This window comes from Pinus tabuliformis, chromosome J (genome assembly GCF_031772625.1).
Source record: "Pinus tabuliformis cultivar Carrire ecotype Pingquan chromosome J, CPIR1, whole genome shotgun sequence".
Classification (NCBI taxonomy): Eukaryota; Viridiplantae; Streptophyta; class Pinopsida; order Pinales; family Pinaceae; genus Pinus; species Pinus tabuliformis.
Window position 1 is genome coordinate 1,093,230,737 of NC_142295.1, and position 12,897 is coordinate 1,093,243,633.

A 12,897-nucleotide genomic window follows, 5' to 3' on the forward strand; every position below is an offset into this window, starting at 1 on the left:
CAGTTGCCAGCAAGCATACCATTCAGAATTATCGTTCAAATATACAGAATGGTAATGGCTGGCACTATCAATGATGAGGGGGCATCTGTGAGTATCCTTTCCTCTATTCCTTGGAAAGCGCTTGGTTCTCCAGCGCTTTTGCCTGAAATGAGAAATCTATCAGGCTTTGATAAAGGAACCAGTCGACCTTTAGGGATCCTCCCCAATGTGCCCATAACATTGAAAGGGAAGACCGTTCAAATGAACGTGATGGTCGTTCAAGGACCCTTGGATTATAACCTACTCCTTGGACGAGACTATATATATTGCATGGGAGCTATTGTCTCTTCACTCTTTAGAGTAATGTGTTTTCCGCATGAAGGAAGAGTGGTCAAGCTCGTGGACCAACTTTCATTACCCGGATCACACATCGCAAATAGTCATATACCATCCCTAAATGGTCTCTTTGCGCAAGAAGTGTCTCAACCCACGGTCCATCCTCCTGATGAGCGTGAGTAATCCGGGAGGATATGACTGGAACCCAGGGGGCATGCGTCCTGGCCTGCTTCGGCAGGAAAACTTTGGGTATAGAGTAGGTTTCCGCGGGAGAATATGACTAGTCCGTACCCCGTCCGTGGTTGGAAGAGGGGTTGTTCTGGAATAAGGTTCTCTTGTCAAAGTTATGTGAGAGGGCGGGTCTCGTCACTCACCTTTGTTTATTTCGGTAGACATTGCCGAGGAAGTGTTTTGTTTGAAAGATTAACGAGACAATCTTTGGATAACCTGAAAGAGGTAGGCCTCTCCCGGTAAAACAAATGTTTTATCTGCAAATTGAGGGGTAACCTTGAAATCGTACTTTATACCTGGGGGCATGCAAACCTTTTGGAGTGCAAGCAAAGAGCGGTTATTTATCCGTTTTTTGGGTTAGCCGTTTCCTAACTTGCATAAAGAAAGGATGCGGAGCAAAGCTTAGTAAGATGAAGCTCCATAAAAAATAGAATCTTGATGAGACACTCTTATCATATGACTGGGTAATCGAGCAGTTTTAGCACAAAGTTCATGCTCGTTAAAAAATAAACGCAAGATCCGAGCAGTTTTAGCGCATAGTTCATGCTCGTTAAAAAATAAACATAAGATCGAGCAAATGTTTCCACCCGCGTTTAAGCTCATTAAAAAATGAACTACCCGGTAAATAACCACTAAGAATGTAATATCATCAGCCGTTAAAGCCTTGGTCGTGTTTGCACCGTCACCTCCACTTTTCATTTGGCCGATCGTTCACCTCCATATGTTTGTTTACCCATTTTGAGGAACAGCTGCGAAGAGTGATTTCACCTAGCCATCCTTGTGACACTGTCGTGATTGGAAAATTCCAACCTGTACCTGGAATCAGCTGCTATCCCTGTTTATCACTCGTTCCTCAAAAGATGAGTCTTCTTTAAGCTCTTTTCAACTGACTCGTAAAATATGAAAAGATTGCCGAGTTTTGGCCTTCCAGCTCGTTAAAGCGACCGGAAGAGCTATCCCTCCTCTAGATTTTAATCTTTTTGGACCTGAGGGATTATTGCACAAAAAGATCGAGCGCTTGTTTTGTTCGGCTCGTTAAAACTATCGAAAACTCATCCCTTCTGTATTGTTTTATACTTTTTCGGACTTAAGGGATTAGATGACGAAAAAAGACTTTTGGAGTTAACTTTATGTACCTTTTCAGACTCTCTAAAAATGAAAAGGACCGAGTTATCCTTGTCGTTAGACTCGTTAAAATCATTAAATAGCGACAAACTTGTCTTTAGACGAGAACGAGTTTCACTATCGCTAGGCTGGTTAAAACATAGCGATGGGCTTGCCCGAAGGGCAGGTTATAGAACAAGCATATGTTATCCTCCTCAAGCTTGACAAAAATAAAGAGGTACTGGTCAGCAATGACTGGGGAAAAATTGGGAGAAACTAAAGAAAGCTTTGATGGTAGCAAGTCGCTCTTGAACATGACACTTTTCCTCCGTACCACAATCGGGTTGGGTTGTTTCATTCACCGGTCACACCATGGTCTCGCCATACCATCCATATTTGGGGTAATGCTACCGATCCATCGTATCAGTGTCGCCATATGTTCAAGAGAAGTCGTTCAGAAAAGTCAACCGTGTCCCATCCACTGCCATACATTATCCTTCATCCTTTCATGACCGCCACCCTGAATCATATGTCACAGATCGTTTTCACCTCCATTAAAATCATTAGCTCCATTCCGTGTCACTGATGTGGGATTCATTAAGGCCCTCCTGTGATGGATCGCTTCTTGTTGACATCAGCTCATTATCCAAGAAGTTGATCTAGGAACACCCCCTTCAGTACTTTGAAGCTTGCATGCCACAATGGCAAGTTTCTCACTTCCGGCGACAGGTATACATCAATGACCTTCGACCGAAAGATTTTGCGTGGTGTTCGATGCCAAGTCCTTTATTCACACCACGTGAATTGTACTGCAGTACCTTGAGGGTCATTATCATTATTGGTGATTCCTCTCACGCTTGTTAACGGTTTACATCATTGACCGGTAATCAAGCGATGTCTTTCCATGTTCGACTTCAAAACATTTCTCACATGGATCGACTTGTACTTAGAGTGAAGATTGAACGAGTTTGAAGACCCCGGATCTAGTTTCATCCATCCGGGCTGCGATATATATTCAGGAAAGATAAAGACATTGACATGTACATCATTGTAGCAGATAATCATCCTACTCAAAGGATGATAATTTCATCAAAATTATCAGTCTACCATTAGACGATTGTCTGTTCTATGTACAGAAAAATGAATTTATAAAGCTGAGCATGGGAATGCCCGCCTCAGCTAGATCATGAAAGCAGTATGAAAAATAATGTATTGTATTGTATCTTATTACAGGTCTCCTCCCAGCATTGGATGAACTTCGGATCCCCCTGATAAAGCATTTCGCCCGATAAACAGCCTCATACTTTAGGGGGCAACTCTTATAGACATTTTTGTGCCTTACAGCATTGAGCATGAAATGTCCATAATCTAAGGGATCCAAAGTCCCTAAACATGTTGTTCCTACCCCTAGAGGAACAAGGCTAACAAACCACAGCAATTCACAGAAGTTCTCCACCTGAAACTGCTCAAAACAAGTCAATTCAGGATCATTTCAATGGCTACACTGGCTGTTTGCGCTGAATCTCAAAGCCAACACTGGCTACCTGCGTTGAATGTCAACTGGAACAAAGGCTACCTACGCTGAACGAGAGTGGACAAGTGGCAGGCTCATTTCTCAAGGTGTCAAAACCCAGGAAGCTTCCAAAATGACACTTGCCTCAGGGAATTCGACTGGTGATGAGTAAGAGGTTCCAAATCTCCAAGTGGAAGCAAGAACCTCCAAGTGGACTCAAGAACTGACAGAGAGAGAGGACACTAGTCAGATCTCAAGCTGACTCATCTTCTCTCCAAACATCTATATATGGATCTCTCCTCCATGAGATCTAGAGGCTGGAATTTTATTGTTGCAAAGAATTGCTGTTGGTTTGAGACTGGAATCATTGGGTGCTTAATGCTTTGAAGGGGCTAAAGATAGGAATTCCATTTGCTGGGAAGGAGATGCTAGATTGGAGCCCTCTGGGTTGTATCTCTTCCTGAACCTTGTTATTCATCAATAAAGCTATCTTGGTTTCTCCTATATGCTGATGTATTTTGATGTATGAATGTATTAGTGTATTTGGTTTATTTCTAATCCTAAACTAGTTATGAATGTGAACATCTGTCTTTGTGTAGTGTTCTTCTCTTGTCTCAAGTAGCTGTTCTCTTGTCGCAAGTAGCTGTTCTCTTGTGATCTTGCAGGAAGTTGTAGCTGGATAAGCAAGAAGGCAAGTAGCTGTGAACACCCAAAGAGAAGGGAGATTGGATCGAGGGACAAACGGAAGACACCAGTAAGTCTATTGATCTCTCTTCTTTCACATTTCATAAAGGAAGAAACCAGTATAGCTGTACTCGTTTGTTGCTAAGGCACTGTCACACCTTAGGTGGATAGGATCGTCCTGCATAGGCATTTTTCCCCACAACACGCACCAAGCGCGACCCTTCAAACGTGATCTGGTCTGGCAGTAACAAGGTATTTAGCATAAATTTCCCCTCAATCGGGTCCTTCAGGACCTTCACCTTACCCTGGCCCAGAGGGATGTACTCGGGTAGCTTTGAGATAGGGTCTACACCCTCAATGTTAATGTCCTCTGTGCCCATATCCATATCTTCAGCTCCCTCCTCAGATTCTAAGTCTACCACCTTGCCTTTCTCCTATGCGATGGGATTTTCCTTCAGGTGCTTTCTTAGCGACTCACGCACCAGCTGTGTTTCTTTCTGCTTATCCTTCTTTGTCTTGGGACCCTCTTTTGGTGGCGTAGGCCTCGGCCTGGGTGACCTCTATGATTTTGGAACTTCTGCGAGAAATTATACACTTGCAATCTCAGGGGTAGCTCTCTCAAATGCCATCGATCCTTCAACACTTGCAGTTTCCACGGGGGCCGACATGAGTCTAGTAAGAAGCTCCAGGGTTTCTTTAGGCAACTTATTAAATACTGAACTAGCCACTAAACCCTCGAAATTCTCAAGTTTCATGCGCGCCTGATAGCTCAACACCTCAATTCTCAGAATGCAAAGTGTTTTTTTTTGGGTGGGCATCTAAAATTTATAGGTGCATTCGAATTTGAATCCGACCATTACCCCCAAAATTTGCTCATAAATTCTAGATTGGAAGTAGATTTTCAAAGATCTCGGTCTTAAATTTTGACTTAAATGGTGCCCCCCTCGCTCCACTTAGTCATTTTCCCACTATCAACTCATGAAAAGTGACCATAACAGTCACTTTCGCACTGCCCTACATGGTCTCTCCTTCTATAGCATAGCTCTCTTTACGCTTCCGCTGATACTATGACGTTCCTCCCCTCTACACATTCCCCCTATCGCGCAACTCTACAACCCAGGCAGTGTAGTTTGTAGTCTCGCGCCTCCTTCTAGTGGCCTAGAGCGCTAAGACTATGCCTCCACCATATAGTCATCTGGCCAGATCCCCGATGTATGGCTTTAGTCATTTGCCATTCACCTTCCTTGGAAATGGATCTCCATTCAACTTCATCAATTGAACTGCTCCAACAATGGTAATCTCCTTGATGACATAGGGCCCCAGCCAATGCATCCGAAATTTTCCTGGAAATTTATCAAACTTGCTATCATATAATAATACAAAATCATTTACCTTGAAGGTGCACAGTTTGATGTGTTGATCGTGCCATGCCTTTTCGTGCTCCTTTTGAACTTGCTGATGGAATCCAGCAAAAAATCTATCCTCTTCCAGCTATGCCAGCTTTGCGAGCCTTTCTTCTAGGGCTCCACGATCTGCCATTCCTGTGAATGCCACTATGCGTAGACTAGGTACGATGTAATCCATTGGCATCACAGCTTCTACGCCATAAAACAGCCTGAAAGGTGTTTGTCCAGTCAGCTTTTGCTAAGTCATTCTATAAACCCATAACACCACAGGTATGCGCACATTCCAGTAATTTCTTTGTGCATTGAAAACCTTCGTCAACGCGTTCTCCAACATCTTATTGAATGCTTCATCTATCCCATTATCCCATGGGTGATACGTCATGCTCTTTTGGTGATAAACTTGGAATTCCTCCGTCAACGCGTTGATTGTCTCATTAAGGAAATGCGTATTGCGATTTCTCATCAAAATCTTTGGACAACTATACCTAGTCAGGACATACTCAAAGATGAATTTTGTTGTTGTTGCCCCGGTATAGTCCTTCACAGGCTGCGCCTTCACCCATCTGGTCAAATACTCCGTTGCGGTGATGATGTACTACGCACCTGTCTTTTTTCCTGGACGCTGAATTGGTCATATTAGCACTCTAGGAAACTCTCCTAGGTTGTAGCTCGGAGATGCCTAGCAACATATAGATCTTCAATATCATTCTCTGAACTATTGGAATGGATTGGGGTTTGGATCAAGTTAGATGACTGCTCAACTATGTTTTCACTCAAGACATGCATGAACACCCTCAGCTTAATAAGGTTTTCGACCACTAATGCTCAATAGTTTATAGATTCAATGAATATATGGAGAATCCTGACTATACCAGCAGATACATACATAAACACATATGAATGGCTAGCTACAGAAAGTAAATGGAGCTTGCAAATCTAATTTATCAACGCAGAGATAAGATGACAATTATCTAGCATTAGATATAGAAGAAAACATGAATAACCTATTCAAGTGCAAGCTTAAGACAAAGGAGAAGATGAGAATTGAACATGTAACAACAAAAGAAGCTTGTATTACTGGAATGAAGATGAGACGCTAGGAGGAACAGAGTATCCATAGTCTCCAAAAGTTGAACCCTTTTGACTTCCAACTTCCAGCCATTTATAGGCTTTTTACAATACTCTCGAACTCTCTAAGCTTGAGATGTCTTAATCTATCCCCTCTATCTTCTAACTACTTGATGCCATAACTAGACAAACACGGTAATCAAATTCTGGTAATTTTTCCGTGCTGTCAGGTGGTTCACTCGTGCTAGCAATGTTCCATGATCATTTCTATTGGTTTGACTGCATCATGCTGTTGTTTTTTCCCCTTTCGGCCATGCATTCTGTTATTTCAGTTCAACTGTCTGATTGTAAAAAACACTGACAAAGCCAACAAATTTCCTCCCCGGGTGACTAGTGGGAAGTGGGGTACAGGGGCCGTTGGATCGGGAGGAATGGGTGGAGGAGATCAATTTCTGGAGGCTTGAAGTTGTGGCAGGAGTGGAATAATTCCAAGCCATCATATCTTAGATGGGTAGATCGAATGGCTATCGGGCGGAGGAAGTGCTCGAAGGATAATGCCTGGGAGCAGTTTACTCAAGTGGAATTGGTTTATATCAGGCAGTCATCAAGCAGTAAGTGGTAAAGGTCGGAGCCCACCTGATTCCATTCATCGAGCGCCATGTAGTAGTGGAGGAGAGAGAGGAAACCACTTTATCGGGTGGGTATCCCTCCCCTTGTTGCTCGAGCGATATGCACGATAGTTGTTAGATCTGGTAGAAATGATCTAATGGTGGCGATTGGTTAAAGCGAGTGAGCATATAACATTGGTCGGATGAAGTGTGGACCATCAAATCAGTGGGAAAATTGACGGTGGGGGACACGAAGGTATGAGACGACCTCGAGAAATGTGTAAAGGAGTGCATATGGATGGAAAGGTAAGGTTTTCCGGGGCTTTTGCGCATTAGTGCATGTTTTCATGCACTCTAAAAAATAATAATACATGGGGGGCAAAAATGGATTAGTTCACATAAGGCCAAGGCGAAATTGAGTTTTGTTATGATGTGAGGGTTGGGTTAGGACATGAGTGAACGTGGATGGGAGTGGATGAGTGAGAAAAGTGAGGTGATGTACCGTATGGGAACCTCTCCACTACAGAAAAATAGACCATTTCTCTCCTTTATTCTTCAAAATAACAGCATTGCACCTCATGGCTAATAGGTCCCACAAAATCGATCTCCCACTTCTCAAATGGTTGTAATGACAGTTTCTGATTCAGAGTTAGCTCATCCATCCATGATGCCCTGCCCATCCTCTAACATGCATCACATGCCTTTCAATAATCGTTGGAATATTTATGAAGCATCAAACACCACAACCCAGTGTGTAAAATCTTCTGCACTGTTACATTTCCTACATAATGTCCTCCCACAGCTCCTCCATGAGCTTTAGCGAGGATGCTGCTTCGTTCAAACTCAAGCACATAACGTCGCAGTATTTCATCCGACCCAATTTTATATAAGTGCCCTGCAATGATAGAGAAGTCTGCTGCGTGCACCACCAACTCCTTCCTTTGTTGACTAGTATACCCCTCCGGAGTCATCCCCATCATCAGGAAGTGTATGATATCTGCAAAGTGATTGTTTGCGAGAATCACTGCAAAGAGTTGCGTGTCAGGCAGTCCTTCCTCCAGATTAGTAGGCTCCTCTCTTGTTTCAATGCGCGACAGATGATCCGGTCCAGCATTCAATCGTCCTGGCTTCATAATAACCTCGAAATCATATTCCTGAAACAGAAACAACCATATTCATATCTTCCCCCCCAACACAGGCTTGTTAACCAAGTACTTCAATGTAGAATGGTCTGTATACATCTTAAAATGTCTGCCTAGCAAGTAGTGTCTAAACTTTTGGAGTGTGTACACCATATCCAAACCTTCATGCTCTGTCATTGAATAATTCTTCTCAGCTTTAGACAATTTTCTACTTCCAAATGCTATAAGGTGATCCAGATCCCTCTCACCAGCCTGTGTGAGTACTGCCCTGAGCGCAATACATGACACATCCACATGCACATGAAATTCCTTCTTCCAATCTGGGAAGACTAGGATCGGCGCGGTGACCATATTTTCCTTCAACACATCTAAGCTTTCATGACACTCTTCATTCCAATAGAACATAGCATCCTTCTTTAGTAGCTTATCCATCAACGCGGTAATCTGGGCATAGCTTTTGATGAACTTTCTATAGTATCCTGCATGCCCCAACATTGTGTGCAACTATTTCACACTTCTTGGTGCCTCTAAATTAATTATAACCACAATCTTAGCAAGGTATATCGTCAAGCCTTGTCTTCACACCACGTGACCTAGCAAGATCCCAAAAGGGACACAGAACAAACATTTCTTCAAATTGAGCATGATCTGGTACCTCCGACATGTATCCAACATCAAGTGTAGACTAGCTACATGGCGCTTTACCATCCAAAAACCATCCAATCACTGAAGTATACCTCTAAAAACTTGTGAATGGAGTCCTTGAATGTCGCAATGACTACACACGAAAATATCGCCGCACATTCTTCCGTCCAAACAACATCACAATATACTGAAAGCATCCCCATTCAATTGCAAAAGTCATCTTACTTCTATCCTCTGGCGCAATCTTGATCTGATGGTACCCAGAGAACCCATCAGTGAATGAATACGCTTCCTGACCACCAACATTATCTAGTACTTCATCGGTAAATAGAGTCAGAAAGGGATCATGTACACAGGCATCATTCAACTTCCTGAGGTCTACGCATATCCTTATTTCATCCTTTTGCTTCTTTTCCTGAACCACTATTGGGCTCACCCAATCAAATTCTTCGACCGGTTCAATAATACCAGCGGCAAGCATTTTATCCAACTCTAAGTGGACCTTCTCTTTATACTTGGGGTTGAGGCGATAAGGCCTTTGCTTAATCGGCTTCACATCTGGTTTCAATGTGATTTTCATGACTCCTAGGTCCCCTATTATCCCTTTCAAATCTGAAAACTTCATAGGGAACAAGTCTTGATATTCGCGGAGAAATTCAATGACCTTATATACTGTTGCATCATCCTAGTATTCCCCATTTTTTTTAAATTTCGGCTCCGCCTCTGTCCCAATGTTTACTTGTCTTGTTTTTAGCAGCGTGGCGATGTCTGGATTCTCAATTTGTAGTCCTTAAACTTCGCGGTGACCTTCAATCTCTGGGATATTAATGTTCCTTGGGTCTTCATCCTCTTCCTTAATAGTCACATTATAGCACTCCAGCGCATGGCACAGCTGGGTAGTCCAATCTAGTTGAATTAAGTCCAAGGGATCCTGTGGTATTCTGAAGATCGTTGCCTTGACTTCCTGCAATGCCTCGTCAATACATTCAAATCCATCCTGAAAACTAAACATAATCAAGAACCCTTGTTGCAAAAAGTCCCATTCTTCAGTGCCATGGTGGAGCTCCGTTTCTAACTACCAGTTCATCGGTATTACATCCAAAGTATGACAAAACAAATGCACCCATTTAGGTTAAGGCTCCGCTCTATAGACCTTAGTCCATTTGGCCAGGTGATCGCGCGGATCATCCCTTCCATCATATTTCTCTATTAGTCGCACTTGTGGGTGACCAAACCACAATCTCATCATCTTTTTGTACACGCGCCAATCATCAAAATTGTCTTTGTGCGTACCCCACCATCTTGTAGGTGTAGCGCACAGTGCCCAATCCAAGGCCTGGAAGCAATGCTTCTTTGGCACTTCCCTCTCAAATGTATCCAAACATTTATCAATGTCAGCTAACCCATCATAATAAGGCAAATTCCTTACCTCCGATGATACATAACGCAACGACTTGGTCATCATATTATAGTGCAACGTAGATACTTCATGTAGTTGGTTCTACCAGTGTTCCAACTCCTCATCTAAATCTGAAGTGCGGGAGCTTTCGTGGTCCCATGCAATACGTCCATTTACTGTCGGGTTCACCAAATCCTGATCTCACGCTGTTATCTTATAAGTATGGTCCAAGTCATCATCGCTTTCATAATCATGAATGGGTTCAGTATAGCGTGGTCCTTTTGCAGGGTCCAGGGGCACTACTAAACTAAGTGATTTCTTCTCAAATATCATCTTACGCTTCTTAAAATTGATTACCCATTCATGTCAGTCACCCAATCGATTCCAAGGAGCGCAGGGTAGGGATTGTGGTCATCCACAGTCTCTATCACTTCAAAGTCATCCAATGCACTTGCACCCTCAATATCCACTGTCACTCCCTGCAATCTTCCCATGGGGATAATTTTTTGCTGATTTTCCATCCTTAACTGAATCGGAGACCACTGCAGCGTAGGTCTCCCCATCCTTTCCCATGTCTGTTTAGGCAGAACATTCGCATCTAACCCCAGATCCATAATTACTTGATCCATCTCATATTCTCCTATCTGCGCAGTGAGCCTCATCTCACACCCTGTTCTTTCCTTATGCTTACCAATATTCTTGACTACGCACAGTCCATCAGGAGTGTTTTCTTTCCCAGCACACTTATTTATCAGTTCTTGTAGTCCTTTCACAGCCTTGCTATCGCGCAATAGCTTCATATAGGTCTCCAAGAAAGTAGTAAGCATGGAAGGGTCCATCTCTTCAGCTGCCTTATCCTGACTTCCTAAGGTAGAGGCCTCAGTGAAGATTTTCTTTGCTTCCATAAATGTTTCTCGTGCGTGCTTCAGATCAAACTTGACCTCCTTTTCTAGAGCTCTGTAGACCCATTCACTTTCTTCAGGCCACTACCCCTTATCTTCACCAGTGATCATCCCACTCCACAACACAATATTTACCTTGGGATCCTCTTCGTGAGGTTCATCCCTCATCATCTATAGGTACTGAGTCGGCTGCGGAGGCTACACCCCATTTTCACGTATCTTAGCTAGCAATACCGGGAAATATTCAGTTGAATGGTCAAACTAAGTACAATATCGACATGACAGATGCGTCAAATTCGGGCAGTCTTGTGCGTAGTGTCCCAGTCCTCCACAATTGTAACAAATGACTATCTCGGACCTCTACCAAGTCCTCCTCCTCCACCTCGGCCTTGTCCACACCACTGCTATTTGCCTTCCGCTCCCTAGAACCTTGGTCCAGAGGCCGAGTTTCTGCCTGCACCCTATATGCGAGTGTTTTATCCATCATTAACTCATAACTTCGGCAATTGCACTCATCATGACCCATCGATTGATAGAAGTTGCAGAAGAGCTGTTGCGGTGTCTGTACAAATTTCTGTAGCAAATGGAAATTGTTTGTCATGTGCTTTCCAGCTTCCTGACAGATAGTACACCATAGTGTGGGCCCTACACTTGATCCTGCTTGAGCCTCTGGCCTTAGAGGAATTGGACCTCCTGCTGCAACATAATTCACGAAGACTGGGCAATGATCTTTGTCATACCCCTAGCTTTTACATTTCAGGCACCAAACTTCTTCACGCACCTCTGGCTGAACTGTTCTATCGTTCTTCAGACTTTACATTTCTAGGCAAAGGTTTTGCAACTATGCATGAATCTGCTAAACTCCCAAATTAACATCTTGGATCGGTGCCTCATGCAATCTCATTGCAATTTCCAGAGCTTCTGCCTAGGTCCCAATCTTTTGCTGTGACAGTGCTACCCTTAGATGAGGCAGGAGTGAAGCCATAAACCATTCATGGTGCTACTCATCTGTCAGATTCATGTTAGCTTCACAGATTGTACACTTCAATCTCTGATCCAGATCTCAGGGTGTCTCACTAGGCTTCATCATGATCTCTTTAAATCCCACAATTGATTGCGCTTCAGACTTAGGTCTATTGAATTCCTTATTCAGCACGGTATGAATATCTGCCAATGCAGACATTGGCTTAGCAGTGCAGTACTTAATGTACCACGTTAGCGTGTGTTCCTACAAAGCACTAACCAATGTTTCTTTCTTCATTTGATCATTTGTGATACCCTTAGCTTCCCATACAACCTTCGTGACGAACCAAAAATGGTTCAAATCCTCATTTCCCAAGCCCTTGAACATAGTTAGCTTTACTGAGTTCTTCATATTGAACAGTGGTGGGGATGGCAGTGGTGTAGGCGAAGGTGTATGTGGTAGAGGTGAAGATGGAGGCGGTGTGGGTGGATGGGGTATTCGTGGGAACCCTTGATTTATCAATTGAACAATTCTCTGTGGAGAAGCTTGTGCTGCTTCCTCATCACCACTCAGAGGAGGTTCAATCAGTGGGCTATAATCAAGGCCTATTTTCCCTCTATTCCTGAAGGTATTTCCACTTCTCGTAGCTCCAAACATCAAGGTAGCTACATAACCCTCTTTTCACACAAGAGCATCTTAATCCAGGTATATAAAGACCTTAAATACTTACTTCGCGGCCCCTTGAAGAAGCGGCACCCTGCTTCGATGTAACTGATTGAGGAATCGACTGTGAACTCTGTCACGAACCCTCCTATGATATTATTGAGCCAATGATCGACAACACGATCAATCTTATCTTCAGAGGCTTCTAATCTCCACACTAACACTGGGGTCTAGACTATTCGACCATCAAGCC